Source organism: Hypanus sabinus, chromosome 7, assembly GCF_030144855.1.
Source record: "Hypanus sabinus isolate sHypSab1 chromosome 7, sHypSab1.hap1, whole genome shotgun sequence".
Lineage (NCBI taxonomy): Eukaryota > Metazoa > Chordata > Chondrichthyes > Myliobatiformes > Dasyatidae > Hypanus > Hypanus sabinus.
In genome coordinates, this window is record NC_082712.1 from 5,704,731 (window position 1) to 5,717,441 (window position 12,711).

Below are 12,711 nucleotides of genomic sequence, written 5' to 3' on the forward strand. Positions count from 1 at the left end.
GGGCTGGAATCTTACTGAAACCTACAGAATATTAAAAGGTCTAGATGTGGTGGACATGAAAAAGCTGCTTCCATTAGTTGACAGAGCAGAGGAACAGAGGGCACAGCCTCAGAGTGGAAGACCGTCCCTTTAGAGCAGAGATGAGAAGGAATTTCTTTAGCCAGAGGGTGGTGAATCTGTAGAACTTGTTGCCACAGGTCTGTGAAGGCCAAGTTATAGTGTATATTTAAAGTGGAGGGTACTTAGTTAGTCAGGGCATGAAAGGTTATGGAGAGAAGGCAAGAGAACGGGGTTGAGAGGGATAATAAATCAGCCATGATGGAATGGCAGAGCAGACTCGAGGGGTGAAATGGCGTAATTCTGTCATAGAGGGATAAAAGTTTTGTCCCAACACTACTAAGACTTCCTGGGCACCGGAGTTTCCATAGCAGAATTACGATCAGATTTATTATCACTAGCAGGAGTTGTGAAATTTGTTGTTTTGCAGCAGCAGTACAGTGCAAGACATAAAAAGTTACTCCAAATAAATAGCACAAAAAGACACGCAGTGGGCACTGTATTGTCATGTGCTGGACGTGGGGTTTGAACTCCTCACCCGCTCACTCTGTCTACCTGGGGACTAATAAACAAACTGCACCACTCGATTGTTGAAAATGAAGAGTCACTTTAAAATCACAGGAAATAATTGGTCTGTAATGAACTTCCCACACTGATCTTAAACTATGTCTTTGTCTCGGCTATCAGATCGTGATAAATTTCCTCTGCAAGAACATCTTTTGTCCATGTGAAGATAATATTTCACAGCTAAAAGCATCTGAACAATAAATATTACAATCCCGTTTGGCAAAAAAATGGCTTCAGTCAATCAAGCCTTGTCATGACATGTGCTCTCATTGAGTCTTGCAATACACACGGCAGATAAACAATAGGAAATAGAAACCAAACATGGTACAGAACAAAATGCGACACTTAAAGAGAGATGGAGACAGACATTTCATACAACACAGTTCTCAGACCACTCTTCACTAAAGGAAACACACTCAGATCTCAGGATTGTCCACGCAGAAGTCTTTTACCTGTCTCCTCTCAAATGGGTACAGTGCCAGTCAGAACTTCAAACAATCCATTAGCAGCACTGCGAAGTTGGGGCTTTTCCTCATTCAAGTATTGCGGAAAAAAACTCAGTGAAGGCTGGTGCATTAATGACGTTACATTTCCAGTGAATGCTTTCCAGAGAAGACAGCTCATATTACGCTCCCCCCCCCCCCCACTGGCTGAAAAAACAGTCATTATTTCTTATCTCAATGTGAGATTTGAAAATGAAAGAATGAGAGAGAGAGAGAGAAAAGGGGAAAACAAAATTAAAAACAAGATGGAAAACTGACAGAAAGAGGGAAAAGAGAACAAAAATAAAGGGGAAAGAATAGGAGGTAAGATGGAACATAGCAAGAGAAAGGAGTGAGAGAGAGGGAGTGAGAGAGTGTGTTAGAGTGAGGGAGAGAGGGAGTGTGACGGAGTGAGAGAGAGTGAGGGAGAGAGAGCGAGAGACTGTGAGAAAGAGAGAGAGGGAGTGAGGGAGAGAGTGAGAGAAAGATGAGTGTGCATGAGAGTGAAGGAGTGAGAAAGAGTGAGAGAAAGAGAGAGTGAGAGGGAGAAAGAAAGGGAGGGAGAGAGACAGAGGGAGTGTGAGAGTGAAAGCAGGAGAGAGTGAGAGAGGGTGAGAGAGAGAGGAAGGGAGAGACAGAGTGAGAGAAAGGAGATGAGTGTGTGCGTGAGAGTGAAGGAGTGAGAAAGAGTGAGAGAGAGGGAGGGAGAGTGAGTGTGTGAGAGAGGGAGGAGAGAGATAGAGAGTGAGAGAGAGATATAATGGAATAGAGAGCAGGGAGAGGGATGGAGAGGGAAGGAGGGGGTAGGAGGGAGAAGGAGAGAAGGAGGGGAGAAAGTATAAAAGAGAGAAAGAAAGAACTAAAATAGAGAAAATGGGGCTTGGGCTGGATGTAAAGGTCCTTGGTATTTAAAATGTCTGTTGGATTGAAATCTATTGGTTTATTCTTGCCACCTGTATCAAGATATGTTAAAATGTTTGTTCTACCTGGGAATGATCTCCATACATAAGTACATGGTGGTGGTTAAGAGAAAACCCAATGCACAGTATTCTGATCTGCAAGGTGAACAAGAGCTGGGGAGTGAGCCAAAGTTCACCGCAGGCTAGAAAGTCCACAATAGCCCAAATCGACTCCTGCAATAAATTTTAACAATCTTGTCAATAGCTAACATCATCAGCCTGGGGTCTAGTATTAAACTCCATTCCTATACTGTTGGCTGAGAAAACTTAAAATGACATCAATGTTTATTAACTTAAATACAATTCTATATTATGATTCACAGTTCTGTCAGAGGCTTAGGCTGATGTTCCAATGCAAATACAGCCCTTAGGGAGTGCTGTCATGTCTGGATGAGGCAGTAAACGCGGCTTGCCCTCTCGGGTGAAATATGAAAGCTCACAAGACATGGATTCAAAGAAAGTGACGGAATTCTCCCTGTAAACGAAGACAATATTCAGCCTTCATTCTGCATTGCCTAAGTAATTTTACCTGACAATAAACAGAGGAAACAGGAGCTGACACAGGGCAAAGCTAGTAGAGGGGATCAGTATAAATGAGTGCTTAGGGGAACCATGGTGGCTAGTGGTTAGTGTGATGATACTACACTCTGGGGTGCCGGAGTTCAGGGTTCAATTCCGGTACCGTCTACAAAGTGTTTGAACGTTCTCCATGTGACCATGTGGGTTTCCTCTGGGAGCTCTGGTTTCCTCCTGCAGTCCACAGATATACTGGTTAGGAGGTTAATTAGTCATTGTACTGTGATTAGGCTAGGTTTAAATATATGGGTGGCAGGGCTCATTGGGCTGGAAGGGACTGTTTCGTACTGTATCTCTAAATAAATCAAAGGTTAGCAGCACTTGTTGGGGTCCTTTTTTTTATTCTCTTTGCTCCATTCATCTACCTCTTGGCAGTTCCAAGCTTGGTCTCAACACTACTTTTTCCAAACTCTCTCAATACTCCCTGACTATTGCATATCAAATGCCTGTCAGAAACATTGCCTCGAATGACTCCACCTCCAAGTTCTGTAGATACCACTCACTACAGGAATTTCATGAGCACAGGCTGGCTGCCACATGGGGCTTTATTGGCTATAAATTATTCCTTCAATCATGGCTCTCAGCCCCTTTCTCCCACCTTCTCCCCATAACCTTTGACACCCTGACTAATCAAGAACCTGTCAACCTCTGCCTTAAATATACGCAATGACTTGGTCTCCAAAGCCACCATAGCAATGACTTCCACAGATTCACACCCTCTGGCTAAAGAAATTCCTCTAATCTCTGATCCGTAGTGTAATGGATAGTGCGACACTATTACAGCTTGGGGTGTTCCAGAGATCAGAGTTGTAGTCCAGTGTCATCTGAAAGGGATTTGTATGTTCTCCTCTTAAATTGTGTGGATTTTCTCCGGGTGCTCTGGTTTCCTCGCACAATCCAAAGACGTACTGGTTGGTAGGTTAACTGGTCATTATAAATTATCCCGTGATTCATCCAGAGGTGAGCAATCATCTGTCTGGATGCATAACAGCTTGGTATAGCAACTGTTCTGCATGTGACTGCAAGGAACTGCAGACAGCAGTGGGCACAGCAGAGCACATCACAAGAACCACCCTCCCCTCAGTGGAGTCTGCCTCCACTTCTCACTACCTCCGTAAAGCAGACGGCATAATCAAAGACCCCACCCACCCTGGACGTTCTCTCTTTTCCACTACCCCATTGGGCAGAAGATACTAAAAACTGCAAGCACATATCCGTCTCACTGTTACCAGCCTCTTGAAAGAGGTTAAGAAGAAATAAGCCTTATTTGTCACATGTACATTGAAACATGCAGCAACTAACGCAGTCTGAGGATGAGCTACGAGCAGCCTGCAAGTATCGCCACGTTTCCAGAACCAACATAGCTTGTCACCACTTAGTAACCCTAATCTGAACCTCTTTGGAACGTGGGATGAAACCGGAGCACCTAGAGGAAACCCACATGGTCACAGGGAAAACGTACAAACTCGTGACGGACGGCAGCAGAATTGAACCCGGGTAGGTGGCTGGGGCCATAGTGGAGTTAGGCTAACTGTTATGCTACTGTACTGTCCTCTGTATGATAAGATTGAATTTCGACCTCATCACCTACTCAAATATTACCAAACTATTAAATGCACATACATCTTAGCTCACTGCTTAATGACTTGATCCATATGAGCAGTATGCCAGACAAGCTTTTCACTGTATCTTGGTACATGTGACAATAATAAACCAATTCCAATTGAATTTGAGCACATTTGAACACAAGGCTAGTGTGCTTATACTTACGTAAGGCATTGGTGAGGCTGCATCTGGAAAACATTAAGGATGCTAATGCATTGGAAGCAGTTCAGACAAGATTTACTAGACTAGAACTTGCAGTGGGTGGAAAGTCAAATGAGCAAAGGTATACAAGCTCGGCTGGAATTTATTCGAGATGAGCGGAGCCCTCATTGAAACATACGAGATCCTGAGATATCTTGACAGGATGGATCTGGAGATTAAGAATATTAAACTGGTAAAATTGATAAACCGGCTCATTATTGTCACCTGCGTTGTCTGGTGTACCATCCGTGCAGATCGTTTCCCCTGTTTCCCCACTCCAGTATGTTGAGGCAATCTCAGGGAAGGGCAGTAACAGAATGCAGAGTCACACAGAAAGTACAGAGAAGATTGTGGTGAACTATGTGGACTGTCGGGACACGCCCCTGCTGACTGCTCCTGTGGCTCCTCCCACAGGCCCCTGTATAAAGGAGACCTGCGGCCTGACGCTCGGCCTCAGTCTCCAAGACCTTGTATGATAGACACTCACTCCTGGTTCCTTCTTCCAGTCAATAAAAGCCGATATCTCGCCTACGTCTCAGTGTGAGTTATTGATGGTGCATCAAAGATGCAGTGCCATGACACCGCATTTGTCAGACTGCACTGACAACTATCAGCAGTGTAATCTAAGAAAAGAAGTGCTGGCATTGGAGAGGGTCCAGAGGAGGTTCACGACAGTAATTCTGGGAATGAAAGGGTAAAGGTATGAGGACTGTTTGATGAGTATACTTGCTGGAATTTAGCCAATTGAGGGGCGTGGGGGGAAATCTCATTGAAACCTGTTGAATATTGAAAGGCCTATAGAGAGTGGACATGGTGAAGATGTTTCCAGTAGTGGGGAAGGCTAAGTCTAGAGTACACAGCCACAGGATCCAAGGACATCCCTTTAGAACAGACTTGAGGAAGAATTTCTTCAACCAGAGGGTGGTGAATCTGTAAAATTCATTGCCACAGATAGATTTGAAAGCCAAGTCAATGGGTATATTTAAAGCAAAGTTTGATAAATTCTTTACTAGTCAGGGTGTCAAAGGTTACAAGAAGAAGGCAGGAGAATGGGTTTGAGAGGGATGATAAAACAGCCATGATGGAATGATGGAGCAGACTCAATGGGTTGAATGGTCCAATTCTGCTTTTATGTCTTATGATCTAACAAGGTAGAGAGAGAGGACACACGTTCACATTACAATGGGGTAGATGCTGTCCTAGAATACGAACACGCGCTGGAAGAACTCAGGAGGTCTCTAGCGTTGTGTTCGGATTCTTTGATCCACAGCATCTGCAGTTGTATTTTTATGAGCTGTCCTAGAGCCTGGTGCTTTCAGGCTTTTGTATCTTTTGCCTGATGGGGTGGGGGGAGAAGAGAAGATGCCCAGGCTGGGTTTAGAATTGGAGTTGGCATTGGCTTATAATTGACATGTAGCAGGATATTGAGGAAAGCTTGTCTTGCATACTGTTCATACAGATCGAACCATTACACAGTGCACTGAGCTTGAACAAGAGAATATGGTAGCAGAATGCAGAATAAAGTGGAACAGCTACAGAGAAAGTGCAACACAGGTAAACAATAAGATGCAAGATCATAATGAGGTAGATTGTGAGGTGGGGTCAGTGGGGTCTTTGATTATGGTGGCTTCTTTACCAAAGCAGCGAGAGGTGCTGACACAGTCCACAGAAGGCCGGCTAGATTCTGTGATGTGCTGTGCTGGGATGTTGTTTGAAAGTATGGGGTCAAAGCCATGCTTTTCTCCACAGCAGAGGCATTACATAGTAACCTGCTGGCCAACCAACGAACACACCCTTGACTTTGTACTCATGCACAGAGCAGGAAAAACTAAGAAGCAGCTGGATTAAACTCTTTTACTCGTCACATTAGCCTTGGTACACACTGGGCAACTTACAGTGTGGGAGCAATGAACCAGGCCCATTGAGGCGGAAATGTTCAAAGTTCACAGTAAATTTATTATCAAAGTACATACACTACTGTGCAAATGCCTGCGTCACACACACACACACACACACACACACACACACACACACACACTCACACACACACACACTCACACACACACACACACACACTCACACTCACACTCACACACACACACACACACTCACACACACACTCACACACACACTCACACACACACTCACACACACACACACACACACACTCACACACACACACATACTCACACTCACACTCACACACACACACTCACACACACACACTCACACACACACACACACTCACACACACACACACTCACACTCACACACACACACTCACACACACACACTCACACTCACACTCACACACACACACACTCACACACACACACTCACACACTCACACACACACTCACACTCACACTCACACACACACACACACTCACACTCACACTCACACACACACACACACTCACACACACACACACACACTCACACACACACACTCACACACACACACACACTCACACACACACACACACTCACACACACACACTCACACTCACACACACACACTCACACTCACACACACACACTCACACACACACACTCACACTCACACTCACACACACACACACTCACACACACACACTCACACACTCACACACACACTCACACTCACACTCACACACACACACACACTCACACTCACACTCACACACACTCACACACACACACACACACACTCACACACACACACTCACACACACACACACACTCACACACACACACACACTCACACACACACTCACACTCACACACACACTCACACACACACACACACACTCACACTCACACACACACACTCACACACTCACACACACACACACACTCACACACTCACACTCACACACACTCACACTCACACACACACACACATACACACACACACAGACTGTTGCGCAGTACTGTATTACAGTCAACGTGGAGCAGAGAGCGAGTTTGTAAATCTGGCAGGAACAAAGGATGTTGGGAATGGTGAGGGTGGAGTGTTGCGGGAGGGGTGAGAGACAGATGGCAGAGAAGGAGTGCCAAGGGCGGGGGTGGTGCAGGTGTAAACACATCTAGCCCTGAGGCACCAGGCAAAATCATTTGATTCCAAACATTTCCATTATTGATCATTTACAGAATGTCTCTCTGGTGCTTCCTGCTCCCTCTCCTCTCCCTTCCCCTTTTCCCAACCATGCTTCCCCTTTCTCACTCTCAGTTCACAGTCGAGATCCAAATCAGAATCACGTCATGAAATGTGTTTTTTTTTGCAGCAGTACAGTGCAATGCATAAGATTACTACAGTACTGTGCAACAGTCTGAGGCACCCTATCTAAATACATGTGCCTGTTACGTACCCCTAGGGTTCATATTTTCTGTGGACAACCACTTTAAAATGTCGGGAGAATAAGTCTGGCTTTTGGACACTGTTTGTGCTGCTAATGAGAGAGAGAGAAGAAGAGGGGGATGCATCCTACACAGATGAGAGAGAGACACACACATAATTGAGTATTATGGCTTCTTCACTGATTATTTACCTTTGCTACAAGGACATTCTTCTTTGCTCGTTAACATTCTCGCTGAGACAACAAGGTGGGGCCAGGTGATGGACATGGAGATGGTCAGTTGATGGATGGCTGGTACCCCAGTAGGGGAGATAAAAGCAAGTCTGCTGAGACACAGGCAGACACACCACAGGACACTGAAAGAGCATTGCGCACCCACAGGAAGGTGGGGGTTTGGAGGATTGATTCGGGGGAATCGATCAGAGGCTCACAGTGTGTGAAGGCAGACCGGTGGGGGCTTGTGTGTGTGTCCACCCACGCCTGGTTGACAGGCTAACCACTGAAGAACGGTCTGGCCGGGAATGGAGGGGTCACAGTCGGTGACCGCAACAGCACAATGGAACAAGAAGACAACGGAAGGTTTGCCTGCCTGCTCACCTCTCGCTCACTCTCTCTCTCCAATGGTACCACAGCAACTACCTCGACTTAAACTGAACTGAACTCTGCATCATCTTAGGACTATTCATTCACCCCTAGACTTTGAAAGAGCTTAGTTTTGATTTATATTCTCACACTTCTGTATATATCATTGCTAACCTGTTTTATAAGTATATTTGTACTGTATCACTTTTAGTTAATAAACACCTTTAGTTACAGTACCACCAGACTCCAACGTATCATTCCATTTCTTCTGGTTTGGTTACTCAGTCACGGGGTACGTGACAGTGCCTAAGACTTTTGCACAGTACTGTACATGTTACCTTGTACTGTAAAACCCTGAGATTCGTTTTGTTGTGGGCATGCATAGTAAATCTGAGAAACACAACAGAATCAATGAAAGATGGAACCCAACAGGATAGACAAACTGTGTGCAAAAGACAACAAATTGTGCAAATACAAAAGAAAAAAGAATAAAAAATAAATCAGCAATAAATATTGAGAACATGAGATGAAGAGTCCTTGAAAGTGAGTCTATAGGTGTGGGAACAGTTCAATGATGGGGTGAGTGAAGTTATCCCTTCTGGTTCAAGAGCCTGATGGTTGAAGGGTATTAACTGGTCCTGAATCTGGCGGTGTGGGTGAGCAACAAGCTGTGTGCACTCAAAACCCACGCATAACGGGGAGGGGCATAGGAGCCCAATTGATTCATTACGCAATTAGTCGGCCACATGTGCACTTGCCACTTTCACACAATTGTTCAGAAACTGTTCAGGCATGAATCAGAACAACAATCAGGTTTATTATCACTGACACATGTTGTGAAGTCTGATGTTTTCTGGCAGAATGTAAAATATACAAGTTAACAGTGCAAAAAGAGAGGGAAAATAGTGAGGCCATGTGCATGAACAGTTTGGGAGAGAGGAAACCGGCGATGAAGTTTCACAACCTAGCGAATTCAATAGCATAGTTAACCCACGGGTCCCCAGAGGACTCATGCAGAATGATGACCAGAAACCTGCGGCATTAAGTAATGATCACCAAGGTGAGATATGGCCCTGGTAATTTGCTGCCATGTAAACATCACTCATGTGGTTTTGTAAGAAGTGAGTCTGTGCCATTATCATGTTTCTTGGATGAAGAGAGGTTTAACCACATCAAACAGCTGGCAGGCTGAAGGCATTATGGGTATCAGCATTGTGTCTGTCAGTGACTCTCCAGGCTTGCCTGAGGGAGGTAGAGACTTGGAGAACAACAAAGACTACCATTTGGAAAGTGCAGACCTTTATTAATAGCTGTCTGAGAAAATTCCTCTGGATCCGCCTGCCAGAAGTCATCGGCAACATCAGCCTCTGGCTGAGAGCACACCAGCCAGAAGCGGAAGAAGAATGGGGATGGATAGGACACACACTGAGAAAGCCAAGTACAATCATAATGTGGAATCTCCAGGGAAAGCGGAAGCAAGGGAGGCTGGTTGAAAAATAACTGGCAAAACAACCTTGAAGCTGACACCAAGAAGATGAGCCACACCAGGGGATAACTTTAAATACTGGCCCAGGACAGAGGACTCCCACGAGCTGCTGTAGGGGTGATGGGTGAACTACCTAAGGGTTATAGGAGAAACTTGGCCCCTGCTTTGAGATGGAGACGATATTGATGCAGGCACTTGTCCTGAAGAAAGGGTATAAACTGCAAAATAGCTGAAGACAAAAATGTTCCCATCTCGATTTTAGTTGAAGTGCACTCAAATTAAGGGCCAGTTTCTTTTTTTTGCTTTAATTCTTTTTTTAGGAAGACAGAGCAGATCTTTCTTTGGGAATGTTTTTCTATTTAATGCAATTGGAATGCATCCAATTCACCTCCTCCTCCAGTGCGGAAAAATTATCCTTTCTTCAGAATGGCTTCCATATGTGGAGTGCTGACTGAATGGAGACTCAGCACTGAGGACCCCACATAACCTTTTCCTTCAATATTTTCCAGTTTGAAAGTCGAACAACATTCTTGTCTTAAGTGAGTTCCCAGTTTGTATGCCCACATCCGCAGATGTATAAACATGCATTCCGAGAGAGAGGTTACTGACATACCATGCAGACATTCCCCATTACATAGAGGAGCTCATCATACCAATTGGGAAACTGGCCTGGCTTCAAAAATAGCTAATTTTTAAACCATCACTTCCGTCCCAGACCAGCCCCCACATTCCTGAGCTTGCTGGATCACAATCCCATTTTATTCTCCAGGAAGAGTGGGAAATGAGAAGAATGGGAAACACACACACACACACCACCTAAGATACAGTTAAAATGTATATATATATACACACACACATACAATACAAAGCACACGTAAATGCAACTAATAAGTAGCTAAAACTCACACACAGAGTGCACATAGCTACACACATACATAGCTAAACATACAAAATGCACACAGATAAAGGTATAAACAGTTACAATACACTCATACAAAAGTGCAAATAAATGTGCACACAAGCAGAGAGTTAAAAGCAGAGACACAAAAGTGCATTAAAGTACACATGGACACAGTTACACTCACACACACACAGATGCTTGTTAAAAATAAACGTCACCATTTTTGGAAATACAACTCTTTCTCTCGCTCTCAAAACATTTCCACTGAAATGATGAATAGCTCTCTGACAACATCACAAGCCTTAAAGGCTTGACTCTGCTGTGGTAAATATAACTGGGATCATTCTGCTCTTCAGCTTCTTTCCTGACTTGCTAATGTAAATAAAACTGGAGGAATACTGACAAAAATTCACTCAGGTTGACATCACCAGTCCCTAAATGGAAAATACCGAGAGAGATGGCCTCTGATTAGATCCATTTGTTTCTGAATGAGACATCTGAAGGTAGACCTTAAACTGGAGCTCAGTGGCACAGATACCGTGACAGAAATTGGGTTTATACTCTGAAAGACATTCTCTCTATGACCCTTTCATCTAGAATCGAGAGAAGCTATTCAGCCCATTGAGTCATTCCTGTCAACGGTTTTTATATGGCATTTTTTAAACTTCTGTAAATAACTTGTTCCCTCTTTGGCCACTAACATAAACTAAGGGCTGTTTTAGCTTTTCATGTAGAAATTATTTTTAGCAACAAATCTTTTTTATTTCTGAGGATCTCAGTAAGTCGAGCAGAATCTGTGGGAGGAATTGGTCTTAATGGATTGATCAACTACCTAAACACAAGAGATTCGACAGATGCTGGAAATCTTGAGAAAAACACACAAAATGCTAGAGGAACTCAGCAAGTCAGGCAGCATCTCTAGATGGGAATTAAACAGTCAACATTTTGAGCTAAGACCCTTCACAGTGACTGTTTATTCTCCTCTGTTGATGTTGCTTGACTTGCTGAGTGTGTGTGACTGCTGGAGGGTCTTGGCCTGAAACATGGACAGTTTTATTCCTATCCATAGATGCTGCCTGGCTTGCTGAGTTCCTTCAGCACTTTATGTGTGTTGATCCAAGACCAGAATTGACTAGTATGAAGGTTCTGATCAGATTTAGATTTAATATCACCGGCATATGTCGTGAAATTTGTCTTTGCAGCAGCAGTACAATGCAATACATAATAATAGAAAAAAATTGAATTACAGGAAGTGTGTGTGTGTAAAAAAGATAGTTACATTAAATAAGTCATGCAAAAAGAGAAATAAAAATTAGTGATGTAGTGTTCATGGGTTCAATGTCCATTCAGAAATCAGACAGTAGAGGAGAAGAACCTGTTCCTGAATCGCTGAGTGTGTCCCTTCAGGTTTCTGTACCTCCTTTCCGATGGTAGCAATGAGAACAAGGCATGACCTGGATGATGGGGGATCCTTAATGATGGATGCCACCTTTTTGAGGCATTGCTACTTGAAGATGTCCTGGATACTATGGAGGCTGGTGCCCATGATGGAGCTGATTGAGTTTACAACCCTGCAGCTTATTTTGATCCTGTGCAGTAGTTCCCCCACACCACCCCACCTATCAGACAGTGATGCAACCAGTTAGAATGCTCTCTATGGTACAGCTGTTGAAATTTGTGTCTTTATGACATACCGGATCTCCTCAAACTTCTAATGAAATATAGCTGCTGTTGTGTCTTCTTCATAGCTGCTTTGCTATGTTGGGTCCAAGCTAAATCCTCAGAGATACTGACACCCAGGAACTTGAAAGTTTTGCAGCGTTCTGCCCCAAAATGTCGGCAGTTTCTATCTTCACACAGATGTTGCTCGACCCACTGCATTCCTCCAGTAGATTGCTTGTTGCTCCGGATTCCAGCATCTGCAAACTCTTGTGCCTCTAATGTTATTTTCACATTC

At 44.1% G+C, this 12,711-nt stretch overlaps 1 protein-coding gene across 5 annotated transcripts in view; it reads right to left on the reverse strand.

Moving 5' to 3' along the window:
* Positions 1 to 12,711, reverse strand: part of palld (palladin, cytoskeletal associated protein) — a 343,659-nt gene that overhangs the window by 94,854 nt on the left and 236,094 nt on the right. The window contains exon 1 of one of the 5 annotated variants that reach the window (XM_059974114.1): positions 1,077 to 1,210. The exons of the other annotated variants lie outside the window; for them this stretch is intronic. The gene's annotated coding sequence lies outside the window, so the exon portion shown is untranslated. Of the gene's footprint in view, positions 1 to 1,076; positions 1,211 to 12,711 lie in introns of those variants that run through there. 5 annotated transcript variants of the gene reach the window in all.